The sequence below is a fragment of the Desmodus rotundus genome, chromosome 11 (genome assembly GCF_022682495.2).
Source record: "Desmodus rotundus isolate HL8 chromosome 11, HLdesRot8A.1, whole genome shotgun sequence".
In the NCBI taxonomy this organism is placed as follows: Eukaryota; Metazoa; Chordata; class Mammalia; order Chiroptera; family Phyllostomidae; genus Desmodus; species Desmodus rotundus.
The window spans coordinates 19,068,556-19,083,525 of record NC_071397.1 but is presented as its reverse complement, the minus strand read 5'-3'; positions in this window follow the sequence as shown (position 1 = coordinate 19,083,525).

Genomic DNA, 14,970 nt, shown 5'->3' with positions numbered 1-14,970 from the left:
AAATTGAAAGCTATTTTAAGAAAAGTAGAGAGGAAGACTCTCTACTCTTTAAACTCTTTAAAACAGGGGTCCCCAACCTCCAGGCTAGGGACCGGTACCAGTCCAGGCCTGTTGGGAACTGGGCCGCACAGCAGGAGGTGAGCTTGAATGTAAAGCACTTGAATCGTCACAAAAGCACCCCCACCCCCAACCTCGGTCCGCAGAAAAATTGTCTTCGCGGAATGGTCCCTGGTGTCAAAAAGGTTGGGGATCACAGCTTTAAAATGTTCAGAGAGAATATTAAGAGAAAAATAACCCAACAGAAATGTTTTTGCTATTGTTAATAAAAAGTAAAACATTTAATGAGAAGGTAGAATTTCCTAATGACAGAGGCACTCTAGTATAAAAACTTACCTTAAATTTAGAGCACAATATAGTGTCTAAAGCACTTTTACAACTATTATGTCATTTAATTCTCTACCCTAGAAAGCAGGTAGGAAAATCACTGTTCTCATTTTGCAGCTGAAGCACTTGGGATTATGAAATGCTTAATTACTTTTTAAATGTCACATAGTCACTTAGTGCTAAGTCACACTTTGGTAGAAAGACATATTTATAGATACCTACCAAACATTAAAAACATTACCTGAAATCCTCCCAGCTGACTGAGACTTCTTCACCCTCTTTCCTTTGGTGTAACATTGAGTAACTCTCTTGCTCTGGCTGGCTACCCAATGAGTCCTGTGTTAGAGGGAACCTCCAAGGATTTGTAGACTCTCCCAACCCCAGGAATTGTTAGGGTAGTCATTCCCAGGTGAATGAGGATGGTCACTCTCTGGTAACATCATTCAAAGAGCAGCTATAGATTCTTGCAACCCAAGCCCTAGGTCTACAGACTTGTCATTCAGACAGGGTCATTCCTTCAGGAGACAGCCATGGGATTCTGTTCTCTTTCCTGCTGATAATATACAGTAATATACTCAGTGAATTATTTGTTGAACGAAAAATCTAAGAGCTTTTAATCACCTCAAAGTTTAGGTTAGGAAATTATATACACATATATATATATATGTATGTATGTATGTATATGTATATGTATAGGTGTGTGTATATATACATATATACATACATATATGTGTGTATATATATTCATCTCATATCAATTTCTTTAGGAGTCTCAGAAATTAGTCCCAGCCCTGCCACCAACAGTTCTGAGCTTCATTTTTTCCTGTCTAAAACAAGGAATTTGACCCTTCCAATAATTATGGAACGTTGCTGTTTCAAAATGGTTTTAAAACATTATATCATGGGTTATCCATAATAATTATATGAGGTAGATGAATTGTATTATAAATTGCACTTGCCAGAAGAGCAAAATTAAACTTAGAGAGGTTTTGCTACAAGACAAGTTCATATAACTGATAAATTGAGACCCAAAGCCAAATCTGAGATCTCTAATGTACAGGATGAGGCAAAAGTAGGTGTACAGTTGTTCATAAGGATAGTAATGCAATGATTAATGAACTATAATACAAAAATAAACTCTGTGTTTCATACACTCACGACTGTGAATGTATGTTTTAGAGTTTCTAACTCTAAAATCTCAGATCTACCCAGGTCTGCAATTTTCATCAATGCAATTATATAAAATACGGCCCTTTCTTCTATCTCTTTAAAAATGTTAGCTAATAAAAAGGCAGCAAACTACAGTACAGTTTCTTACATGAACAACTTAAAGTATTGAACCAAAGATTTTTTCAGTTTTTCTCACATGGTGTCTTTGGAACATGGTTTTAATTACATATGCAATTGTCCTGACTGGTACGCTCCCCAAGAATTGGTCAAAACACTCCAATGTTAAAAATAATAATTGTGTGCAATTCTGAGCCTTGATGAATTTGAGATAAAAACTCAAAACATGTTTTTGCAGCTCTCCCCAATAATGCTCATCTCAAAAAGTAATTACTTGCCTTCCAAGGAATGAGCCTACATAGAAAAAAAAAAAAACCCTCTGGGTCAAGAACCTCTCTTGTAAAACTTGTTTAAACAATTCCACAAATAAGTATTATTTGTTCAGTGTCACATAATTCTCTCCTGACGTTAGTCTTCATGATGAGTAGGAGGCCAGGACTGGTTAATGGGCTGCTTGTAAGATGGCTGGCAAACCTTACAGCTGAGGTCGGGTGTCAAAATATGTTCTGACTTAAGTCAGTGGGATTCTGAATATATAACAGAGCAGAGCTTTTCTCCTGCTACACATTCTGGCAAAATGCTGCAGCTAATTTTTTTGTGTGTTTGAAGGACAGTGTCCATACCTGATAAGTATACCTTTCTGGCAATCAGGAATAAAAGTCTAAAGATTATATGAATGTAGAAACTCAGAAATCACTAAAAGAGGTCCCCTATGAATTCAGGTAGAGACACCTCAGTAGGGGGAATTATTGGAGGCTTAGCCACAGCTATGCATGCTGGGTTTGTGTTATGAAAAAAAGAACTTCAACCTTCAATACATCGATTTAATGTCAGCCACAATCACCCTACTCAGCTTGTGAAAAGCAGGATTTTGATTCAAGAGACATGAAAAGCTTTTTAAGAAGTTTAATGTAGTTGTGGTTCCCTATTAGGGTGCCAAGTTCAATTTTAAACTGAGAGGAAAGGAGAGAAAGCAAAGTTGTATTGCGGATTGATAATCTCCTTCATTTAATTTACTCATAAAAGAAGTAATGACAGGACCCTTTGTCACCCACATATAAAATGTACTCACTCCCAGAATCAGAGGTGCAGAGAATGCTGTGATGAACATGTCTGACCATTTTAAATTCAATGCAAAGCTATGCATACATAGAAGATAAAGACATTCAACAATGTTTTTTTCTTGAAAATTGCTTAGAATAAATGTCTGCATGACCTAAAAATGGTGTCCTTTAAAAATGCCAAATTTTAAATTTCCATAACACATCAGAAGAAATGTTTAGTTTTTCTGAATTTATGAGGCTACTGACATGAATATGAAGGCACGGTCTAAGAGGATGATCTCTTTAAAAAGGGCAGACATTTGTAATGTGTTGCTTTGCAAGAATCCTTGGGCTAAAGCTCAATGAAATTTGCCCCTCTTCTTCCTTCCTTTAGAAGCAGGCAGGAAAGCCAGGCTTCAATGCTACACCTCTCGCCAGCTTGGTTTCCAACTCCAGAAATAATCATTAAAACCACACCCAGATTACTTGTTTGGTCACGTAAAGAAGAACTTGAAAAGAGAAGAGGAAATACTGGCTCCTATACTATGCTTAAATGACCCAGAGAGTGAATTTGCAAATTCCCACTTGAGTAGTATATCATGTTCCTATCAATTCAACTGTCCCAGGTCAGGTGAGGCAAACTTCCTCAAAACTGGATTTGCTGTTCTGACCCTTCCTTCCCAACAACAAAACAGGTAAAATGGGTTTTTGTTTGTTTCTTTGTTTTGTTTTGTTTTTCTGCAGTAATGCCAAGAAAATTCAGGTAGAGTAAGGGTGGCAATTTAGATCATGACTCCTCTGAGGAATTCAGCCAGCTACCTAGATGCTTTCTAATCATATCACTGTTCTGCACACCTTCATGCTTAAGGAACATGGTATTGAATTTTTGGAAAGGAATTTAAATCCTTAACCATACAGTGGCTTTAACTGAACCTTTCTCATCCTTATAAAATTCAAGTTCTGATATTCTGGATTCACCTTTGGGAGAGCTGGGGAAACAAAAGGCACTTTCTCCCTTCACACCTTATCTCATCTGAGGGATGGATATCATAGTAAATTTTCGTCTGCTGGTGTCTCAGATCAGGTAGATGTTTGAATAAGTAATAAAAGAAAAAAGGCATCGTATTGGAGGGCAGCAAAGCTGACAATGTGATGGTAAAAAAAAAAGCCAAACGGAGGAGTGCATGTTGTTAAAACGTGTCAGTGAAGCTTATTATTAGCTCTGCGGCTTTCAGTTACTAAACTCTTAAGCCTCAATTTCTTCATCTAAAGGATGGAATTAATGCATTTGCCTCGCCATGTGATTGTGAGAACTAGGCATTATATGTGCCGATTACCTAATATAGTGCCAGATCCAGAACAGACACTCAGTAAATTGTAATTGCTTTCTACTTTAGTCTCAGATTACTCATAAAAATATACTCACAGATTATTTATAACAATAGCTAACCTTTAGTGACATCTTCATATAGGAAGGTCAATGTATACAGTATAGGTTTGGTGTCACTTAATTCGTACCACACTGCCTGAATATTTGATATTGTCATTCTACTTTTCCATATGCAATAATTAGAACTTGCTGGAGGCAAGCAATTTGCCCAAGGTCAAATAGCTGAGAATGCATGAATGGGAATTTAAACTCAAGTTTAACTTCAAATCCCATGCTATGTATCAGTAATAATTTTATATGGGTGTTGTAGTTAAGTGCAACCCAAGAGATTTGCTAAACTAACTAACCGCATGAACAAGTAGAGTAGAACAAAGCATCCAGAGTGTATGCGTTGATGGTGATTGTTGATAATGTTAAAATGAGGATTTACTGTGGCAAAACACATGGAGGTGAGAAATGACAGAGTGAGTAAGTGTTATCAGAGCCCTTATGCTACCTTGGAGAACTTTGTTCTGCCTGATGTCCTTCTCCGGACCCCGCTTCCCCAGAGACGCCAGGTTTTCTATTACATTTCCCTTTGATATAATCTAGTGTTTTCTCTCAATTTCATTTTATGCCTGGGAAGCCATCCTTATTGATTCTCATAAGACTTGGTTTCAGTATAGTCTAGTCCCATATAATCACCAATGTCCATCACCTAGCCCAGTGATTTTCAACCCTTTTTATCTCGTAGCACACATAAACTAATTACTGAAATTCTGCAGGACACCAAAAAATATATTTTTGCCCATCTGATAAAAGAAATAGGTATAATTTTGATTCATTCACAGCAGATGGCTACTGTTGTGTTGGCTGTTGTCATTTTTTTTTATCTGACACTGTGAGGGAAAAGAGGTCAGTGACCTTGACTACATCGTCAGGTATTGCATGTTTTAAAAATTCTTGTGGCACACCAGTTGAGAATTGCTGACCCAGCAAGGTAGTCCAAGTTTCTGAGCCAGCTCCACCTGCATGGCACGCAGCGAGCATGGCAGGCAGGTATTGGCCTTAGAGGCATCACTCTGTAGGATCAGGATGGCCACTCAAGCGTTGGCATCCCACCTGCCTCGTACGCCTTGAGGAAAGAAGATTCAACTAAAATTTAGTCTTTTCAAAAACGTACAGAATCTTCCAAGTCCTTGTCATGTGTCCGCTCTCATCATTTTTCTGTCTCCATTTAGGCACTGCCCTGAATACTAAAGCAACATTTCTCAAGGTGTGATTATGCCCTTGTTACAATGTAATGAAGAACCTCCACATAATCAGAACTTATGGGGAGGACACTTAGGAATCTAAACTTAAGCAGACTCACCCAGGTAATTCATATATACATACATATATTCTGGTTTGAAATAACTACCTTTGCCCCACAATTCTATCATCTGCCTCCACTGAACTTTGTCTTTTCCTGGAGTCTCCCTCTGCGGGGGTCCACCAGCAGTGATCCATTGGATTCTGGATCTGGACACTCAGCAGAATCAATCCCAAAGCAGCTGCACAGCTCTGAGTAACCTTTCACTCCCCTTCCACTCACTGGCCTTCCTGGGCCAGCCCCACCTGCCTCCTTCTCCCCATCTGTTCGAGCTCTTAGAGCCTCTGCAGGCCCAAATTGGAACTCCCACCTAACTCTTGATGCTCTTTTCCTTAACCCAGCCTTTTTTTTTCCCTCTTTTTTTAATTTTCCTCCTCTCTTGCCATTCCTAAGCCTGCAGTCCCTCTGTCCTTTGAATCTGTGCTTTAGCTACCAGCGCTCCGGCTCCCCAGGTTTTGCTCTGCCATTCCCAAAGGGGCACATGGCAGCACTTTCACCTTTCCACAGGGAAATTCACGACCAAGTCAGAGGTGCAACCAAGAAGATCATGATGGAGAATTTTCTTCATTCTCTATCATTCATTAATCACATGTAGGAGAAGATATCAGATTGAGTGTGGTGAAGTGTAAGGTAACCTGGATCTTTATGTTATTTATCCTATTTTTTGGACTATGAGACACACAGGTTTTAGAGGAGGAAAATAGGAAAAAAATTTTGAAGGAAAAATTTGGTAAAATATTTAATAACATAAATACCTCCCCCCACAGCGAGCCAGGTAAGCTACATTTGGACTATAAGATGCACCCCCATTTTCCTTCCAAATTTGGTGGGTGGGGGGAAGTACATCTTATAGTCTGAAAAATATGGTAACTTTTCACAGTACAAACCAGTTAATTTTTCAAAATGCAGGTTGCAGAAACAATTTATGTTTCTCTTTCAGAACTTAAAAAGAGAATAGACAAGAACAGTGTGGGAAATGGAGAAGCCAAAGAACTTATATGTATGACCAGTGAACATGAACTAAGGTGGGGCAATGCTGGTGGGAGGGCGGGTGCAGGGCAGAGGACAATAGAGGGGAGGAAACAATGGGACAACTGTAATAGTATAATCAATAAAATACATGAAAAAAATAAATAAAAAAGATATTGAAAAGGAAAAAATAGAATAGACAAGAAATATCAGATTTATTACATGTAGTAAATAAGTATTATAGAATGAGAATATTTTCATGAATATCTGTGTATACTTGTGAATATTTGGGCATGATGGAAAGTATATTAATTTTTAGTTGTGATCCATGGTTATTTTTAAAATATCAAAGCTGTTTCTCTCAATTTCAGAGGATTAGAATGGTCTTATGCATACTGGGAGCTCAGTGGCTGTTTATGTGAAAGTTGTCTATCCAGGGAACCAGCCTTCTCTATTTTCTTCCCCAAATTAAACATGTATTGTCTTTAGTCTCCACAAGTCAATCAGAGTTCAAACTTTCCATTCTGATGGTATGTCATCTACCTTAATAGAAATATAAAATGTTGACGTATACCACACTTAATATACTACTTACTTAACTGTCTTAGTCTCAATTTTGTCACAATTAGCTCTGTAAAAACAGCTGATAAAAACTGGGTTTTTATAAAGATTCAGTAAGATAATGCACATAAAATATGAAGAATAAATGTTTAGCACATAGGAAGCCACGAATAAATGCCGGCCATCGTTATTATTGTTGTACTCAATGAGGTAAACCAGATATAATTTTTAGCTCAGATCAGTGCAGATAGTATAAGAGAAAGCATTCAGTACCCAGATCTTGGAGTCTGAAATTGCTATAATTTGTTCAAAGATTTTTTGGGAAAGCCTGGGTGTTATGAAGCCACAGAGGGAATTTCAAGGAAAGAAGATCTCTGTTTATGCCCTTAGCAAATTATTTAAGACTAATTAGCTCTTGCATGCCAGCCAAAACAAATCTGGATTACCTCAAGATGTCAAAACATACTACCCTATAAGTTGAATATTTGAGGTTATCTTTCTTCTCACAAACATGGAACAGAAAGACAGAGAGAGGGACGGAGGGAAGGAGGAAGGGAGGGAGAGAGAGAGAGAGAATGAATCAGAAGGCAGCAACCTTTTAAAACTTATTTTACTTCATTAATCCATTGTTATTTATCTGTACACATTTCTTCTCCTTCCAGCCTGTGCGGTCTCCATGTACAAGCACAAGCCAATGTGTCTTCAGCTACCACTGTCCATGCCTGTTTGCAGTAAATGCACCTTTGTATTCAATGTGCTACGAATCACCATCAGTTCCATTGAGTGTATAGTAGTGGGTACAAACTTAAAGAGCCATCCCTCCTCTACTACCCTTGTGTTTTTTGCTGTGTTTCCTGGGTGTGTTGAAGCCTAGGAAAGTCTGATATTACTCACACAGCCTGGCCTTTGGGAGACAGCATTATTCTTCTAAAAAGGTAATTCAAATCAGGTAATGTTCAGAAAATTTAAGAGAAGTAGAAGAATACAAAAACCAAGCTGACGGACAGCTTTTGATTGCCCGTTGGTAAGGCTTGTTAAACAATTTATCCCATTGCGTTCTCAATAAGGCCATCAAACTGCCCAGGCTCGCCCTAGTCAGTTGGGGATCTCCCTCAAAGTCGTCTGCTGACTGGACCATCCAAGTATATAAAAAGGAAAGTGATGATTGTTTTACAATCACTTGGGCTCAGTTTAATTAAATATTGGATGTGGTGCTATGGTAAGGGGAGAAGGCAGAGTTGTAAGAAAGAAGGAGCTGAGAAAAATGCATTTACTCATGAAGTGGCAGAAAATAGCTCAATTATATTAACTTAAACCAGTTCTAATGGTGCTGTTAATAAGTTTATGTGGAACTCTGGGAAGCATAGCAGAGAGACACAGACAGACGCAGACGTATAAACAAAGGGAAATATCGAAGATGTGAGTAGATAATGTAAGTCGTAAAAGAGCACATGGGGACAAGATCATTGGTTCTAATAGAATAATTAGGGCAAAAGTATAAATATGGTTGTTTTAGAAATAGTACTTTAAATGAATAGGTAACTTTTGATGGATACTTGATACCAGAAAGCCAATTACAAAATTGTGTTTTTATATATATTTTTTAAATGGCACAGTAGGCTTATTTCACTTAGCATAATGCTCTCCAGTTTCATCCATGCTGTTGCAAAGGGTATAAACTCCTTCTTTCTCTCTGCTGTGTAGAATTCCATTGTGTAAATATACCATAGTTTTTGGATCCACTCGTTTGCTGATGGGCACTTCGGTTGCTTCCAGTACTTGGCTATTGTAAATTGTGCTGCTATGGGAGGGATGGGGAGAAAAGGCATACAACTGTAATTGAATAACAATAAAAAAAAATGGCACAGTAGGCTAAGAGTTGTGTTTCTGAATTTCTAAAAAGTACCTGAGTGACCCAAGACTGACCAGCTATAAATTACTAATAGTGCCACCTGGTGTTTGGATGTTCACACTGCAGCTAAGTGTGGCTGAGATTCTTAGATGTTAGTCAATGTGTATTCTATAACTGTTCTAAGAACTATAAACTCTATCTGAAATTGCCTTAACAAAGACATATGTTTTTGGGCTGTACCTAAAACAAAAAGTGGAAAACATGACTGTGGGTCATAAGGCAATTTAATCTCAATGCAAAATAATCAAAACAGTCAAAGGCTTAAAAATATCTCAGCTGGTGAAAAGATTGTTATCTTGAGTAAGTAAGCATCTGGTATGAACAACTTAGGACTAGTGAGTTACTCATTACAAAATATGAGCACTGTAGAAATGAAGAACAGGGAAACACAGGCCATTTGAGTACAAGATTCAAGAGTAATTTCACCCTTTTCCTGGTCACATTACTTTTTCCTGTAAAATAGTTACTAAATTTATGAGATGTACAGAGCTGGAAATTTCCAATTTTTCTACTCATGAAGAGGACTAGACTACAACATACACTGCCCCTCACAGACAGACCATGTGTTGCTGTTTAAATTCATTCCTCTTATGCACTGTATTCACCTTCCCATCCTCGGTCATGGGCACAGCTTGCTTTTATGTCTGAAGGTACCAGCTTGCTTTATCTTTTCTGGGAGGATGAAAGAAGAGGGAATAGTAGGAATGATGACTGTGCAGCCGGAGGGACGTATGAACAGTGTCTCCTCTGTTGTGGAGAATGAAGACGAGAACCTCAGGACGAGTGCACACAGCTAGAGGGCAGTGGCAAAGAGTGATCTCAGCGATGGGCAGGGGCAGGCAGAGCAGCAGACGTACATGTAAAGACTGAGAAGGGTAGGCAGGCTGAGAATAGAAAGCCTCTTGCCTGCAGGAGCATCCATGGAGAGAGCAGCAAGCCAGGAAGAAGCCAGAAGAGCTCGAGAATGAAGGAGTGTGGAGGGAGGTGCCTAGGAGAACAGACTCAGGAAGGTCTCAAAGAAGGAAAGTTATAACGATTTGCAGAGGGAGTAACAAAGCCTTAATAGAAATTATAATTATTTGACACTGAGGCATGGGAAGAGTCTACTGTTCCTTGCTGAATCCTTAAAAAGGATGATACTGAGGAATGATAGTAAATGATTGAAAGGTAGAGACATCTAATTATCCACAGGTAGAAACTTAGTGAGCTCAGGGATTTCTGGTTTAAACTGAGTTCATGTGAATTTGGTGTGTTTTAAATGTATTGTAACTTTTAATATAATGTTTATTATAATAATTATAAACATACATCAGATATTTTTAATTATTGAGATTTTTTTACTTAAAAGATCTTACCATATGCACCTAAAAGATAGTTACTTTCAAGCAAATATGTTCTCTCATAAACTTCTGGGGAAGACTTCAGGGATTGAAAACTCAAATGCCTCAGAGACTCAGTGGGCTATACCAATGCAAAGAGTGGATGACGGTAAAATGTTGGGAATGGAGAAAAGGTGGAAAATGGAGAAGCCAAAGAACTTATGTGTATGATCCATGGACATGAACTAAGGTGAGGGAATGCGGGGGGCTGGAGGGGATGCAGGGCAGAAGGAAATAAAGGGGAGAAAAAAAATGGGACAACCGTAATAGCATAATCAAAAGAGTGTATTTTTAAAAAAAGAGAAAAAAGAATATTAAACTGAGGAGTCCATTTCCTTCTTAAGGTACTCATAGTAACTGAAAACACTAGGTTTCTACAACTGAATCAGCAGCAACAATACAAACTCACTGTGCTGGCCAAACACAAAGCAACAGCCTGCTTGGCCCAGTGAACCCCTAGTTCTGTGGGCCCAGCTCTGATCTTACTACCGGGTGTTGAAGCCTAATTTTATCTGTTTGCTGAATACTGACCTAGTTGATCAGTAACCCGAACCACCTTGTCGAGCAGGGTTCAGATAAATAGGTGACTTGAGCAGGAAGAAATAAAGTCAGAGCGTGTGTCATGTTTCCAGGCAGTCCCATTGAAACAGCAGCTGAAATTAGGAGCACATTTAGGAGAATTTGTGTTTAACACGTTCAAATGCAGAGTCGAGACATCTCTTCTTCAGTAGCCCATCAAGAAATTCAAAAAACGTGAACATGGTGTCTCCAATTCCATTAAGCATACCCTAGCTGTAACCTTTTCTTTCTCATTTTATCCCACTACCATTTCGCAGTTCAATTGTAGCAGAAATAGCCATAAAACCTAAATGACCTCTCATTGTAATAGAGCACAATTTTTTCCATGTAACATATTACTTGGGAAAAAGAAAGATATAAATAAAATCTAAGTTACGAAATATGACTTGAAAATTAACCTCTGATCAAATGGAGTGCACATTATGCATCAAAGAGCAAAAGAAGGTCAAGTCTAAAGAAGAAAGTTCCAGAAAGCATGGCAAGAGAAGCAGCAGCAGCATCGATGATATCCTTTAATTTGATTTATGCCCTTTGACTCCCTAAATAAGGGCCTGTGACAGCTAATATCTCATGATTCTATTCAGGCCTCATGTGGCTGTTTAAGATTAGTTTAGAGCAATGTCCCTAACACTTTAAGATGAACCATTTTTAATGAAATTCTACAAAGATGATTGCACTTTTTTTTTTAACCCACATTGCAATACACAGCAGGGATTGCTTTTGGGTTTCACCATAATTTTCATGGGAAAACTTGTATGGCATACCGCATACTCTTGAATTCTAGTGGGTATATACATCTTCGGAGTGCACACATGTAGCAGTATTTTCTTGACTACGGTATTGGCACTGAAGCCTTAATTAATAAACATTATACAATTTCAATGTAGCAAACAGTACCTCTCTCCTCAACTGTTTCAAATCAGAAACATTGCCTCATTTGCCATAGTTTTACAGACATCATTAATCACTGAGCTTCACTAGACCAATGCCAACAGAATTTTCTGTTATCATAGAAATGTTTTAAATCTGCACTAACGCAGTAGCCCTTAGCCTCGTGACACTACCAGCACTCAAATCTGGCTAGCCAGACTGAGCAATGGAATTTTTTATTTTATTTAATTTTAACTCAACGTAAAGAGCCACAGGGGGTGGACCAGTGGCTTTTCCCATTTGGGAAAGCACAGCACTAGACTAAAAGCAATGTGAGGGATAATCCCTTGTTTATCCTGTTTATTTGTTGCACAAGTGCCTGATTATATTATAGTAATAAATTATGAAAAAACTGTCATTCATCCTCATTGTTCTCAAAATTATTGATCTCTCCATTGTATCACTCAACATCTGGAATGAATATTATACCAATTTTCTGGTACCAAAGTTGTATCAAACAGAATTGATTTCACAGATCCTGATCACTTATGAAAATTTCACATTGGGAGAGTTACTGGAACTTCCACAATCTTGCTTGGCTCATCTGTAAATTGGAAAAAGTAGTTTGGCTATTGCGGTGCCATTGCAATTGCCTAAAGAGATCGCTTGTAGAGACTTTCCACCTTTCCGGTGCTCACCAAGTTTAGCTGTTGTTGCTCCTGAAACAGAGCACTCTATTCTGCACACAAATGAACCTACAACAGAAATGAATTCATTATGAATTAAAAGCCAAGTAAATGGAAATCACAGTAAAAGTTTCATGCAGATTTACAAAAACTAGAAAAATTGTAAGGAGCCTTCTGACGTTTGGGGATTTACTTAGGGCCAGTGAAGTCATTTAAATGTTCAAAGGTTTAGCACTCAGAGCAAAAAGAAAAAAAAATAAAAGCTATCTTTAAAATCACTTGCAATTTGTTTTGAGAGCTGTGTAAACAGTTCTTGAAACCACCACAGCATAATTCACTCCTAAGAGCCAGCCTACATTTTCTGACACATAAAGCATGTTCAAATGCTTGGGAGAAGTCAAAAGGGGAAACTAGAATTTTTGCAGATAACCTGTTTTCTGCACCTGAATGTCTGTGGACAGAAAGTGAAGTGATTGATATCCATCCATATTATAGGCATTTAGCCCCAGCTTTCCCGTCCTCTGCTACCTGCAGCCATACCACAACAGAGAGGAGCATTATAGAATGGACAATGATAACAAAGAGACCAGACCTCCAAAGAATTTCAGTGCATTAAAGTGCTGAGAGCTAGTCAGCTGAAAGGACTGTCTGTGACCACTGACCACCAACCTCCACCCTCCACGGAGAATCAGTTGTGCAGGGGCAGGGTGGTGGTGCTCTGACATGATCTGCAGCTGTCCACTGGGTGTGCAAGCTCTGGGGTTTCCCAGGTGGTGCAGGCCAAGGTCAGCCCCAACCTGTGTTTTACCTGAGGCCACCCTGCCTGAGCTATAAAGCAATCTGAGATGGCTTCTACGTGTACTGGGCTTGGAGATATCCAGGTGAAGCCAAACTGTGAATCTAAGCTAGATGCTGCTAATGCCAGGCATAGGGCAATTTAGCAAAAAGTAGAGGGGGTGGGGGCTCACTGAGGTCAATAAGTTGTGTGGGTCGGAGTCTCTGGGGATCTCCAGGGTGGGGCAGACAGTGTTAGCCAGGTTTCTGAAGTCTCAGTTATGGCACTCATCCGACAGCTTAGTGGCTCTGTGGAGGGAGGATTCAGAAAAGGGACAATGGCCTTTGCCCACCTTGTGTCTAGGAGAAGGCTGTCCCTCAGCTCTTGCCTTGATGCCAGACACTTCAGTTTCTCCCTGTATGCCACTGGTGCCTTTCAAGCTGCTACCCCAGTGCTGGAGCTCCAAGGAAGTGAGTCTGTTTAAGTCCATGTGTAGGTTCTTTAAGAGGAACTACTTGGAACTCCAGAAGTTCCTTCCACTGACTCAATCCCTGCTGGATTTGCAGTAAAAAGTTATGGGGACTTATCTTCTTGGCACTGGAACCCTGGTCTGGGGCACCTGGTGTGAGGCTGGGTCTCCTCAATCCCAAGATATCCTCCCGAATTTTTATCCATCCCACATGAACATGGGACCAGCTCATGCTGCATCTCCTCCCCTCTTACCAGTCTGGATGGATATGGTTTCTTTAATTCTATAGCTGTCTGACTACCATTCAACTCTTTTTCTGATAGTGATGGTTGTTCTATATATTAATTATAATTTTGATGTTGTCTTGCAAGGAAACAAGTCGTGTTTACCTATGCCACTATCATCCAGAATTTTGACCTGCCAATAGCAATCAAGTCTCAACTACAAGTAGAGATTGTACTCAGCCCACACAAAGGGTGCACCTCAAGTACCCAGCTCAGGTGATAGGGGAGGCTGTGCCACTGGACCCTTCAGGACACCTACTATATTAAGCCACAGTACCAAGCCAGGGAATCATAGTAGCTCTACCTAATACATAGAAATTAACACAGGAAGACTACAAAAATGAGTAGATAAAGAAACATGGCTCAAATGAAAGAATAGATCAAAGCACCAGAAAAAGAACTAAACAAAATGGAGATGAGCAATCTGTCAGATGCAGAGTTCAAAACACTGGTTATCAGGATGCTCAAGGAACTTAGTGAGGACCTCAACAGTGCAAAAAAGATCTAGTCAGAAACAAAAGATACATTAATTAAAATTAAGAAAAACTTACAGGGAAACAACAGTAGAGTGAGTGAAGCCAAGAATCAAATCAATGATTTGGAACAAAAGGAAGCAAAAAAGAACCATGAAGAACAACAAGGAGAAAAAAGAATCCAAAAAATGAAAATAATGTAAGGAGACTGTGGGACAACTTCAAGAGGTCCAACAGTCTCGTCATAGGGGTGCCAGAAAGAGAAGAGCAAGAAATTGAAAACTTAATTGAAAAAATAATGAAAGAAAACTTCCCTAATTTGGTGAAAGAAATAGACATGCAAGTCCAGGAAGCACAGAGAGTCCCAAACAAGATGGATGCAAAGAGGCACACTCCAAAACACATCATAATTAAAATGCTAAAGGTTAAAGATAAAGAGAGATTCTTAAAAGCAGCAAGAGAAAATCAGTTAATTACCTACAGGAGCGTTCCCACAAGACTGTCAGCTGATTTCTCAAAAGAAACTTTGCAGGCTAGAAGGGAGTGGCAAGAAATATT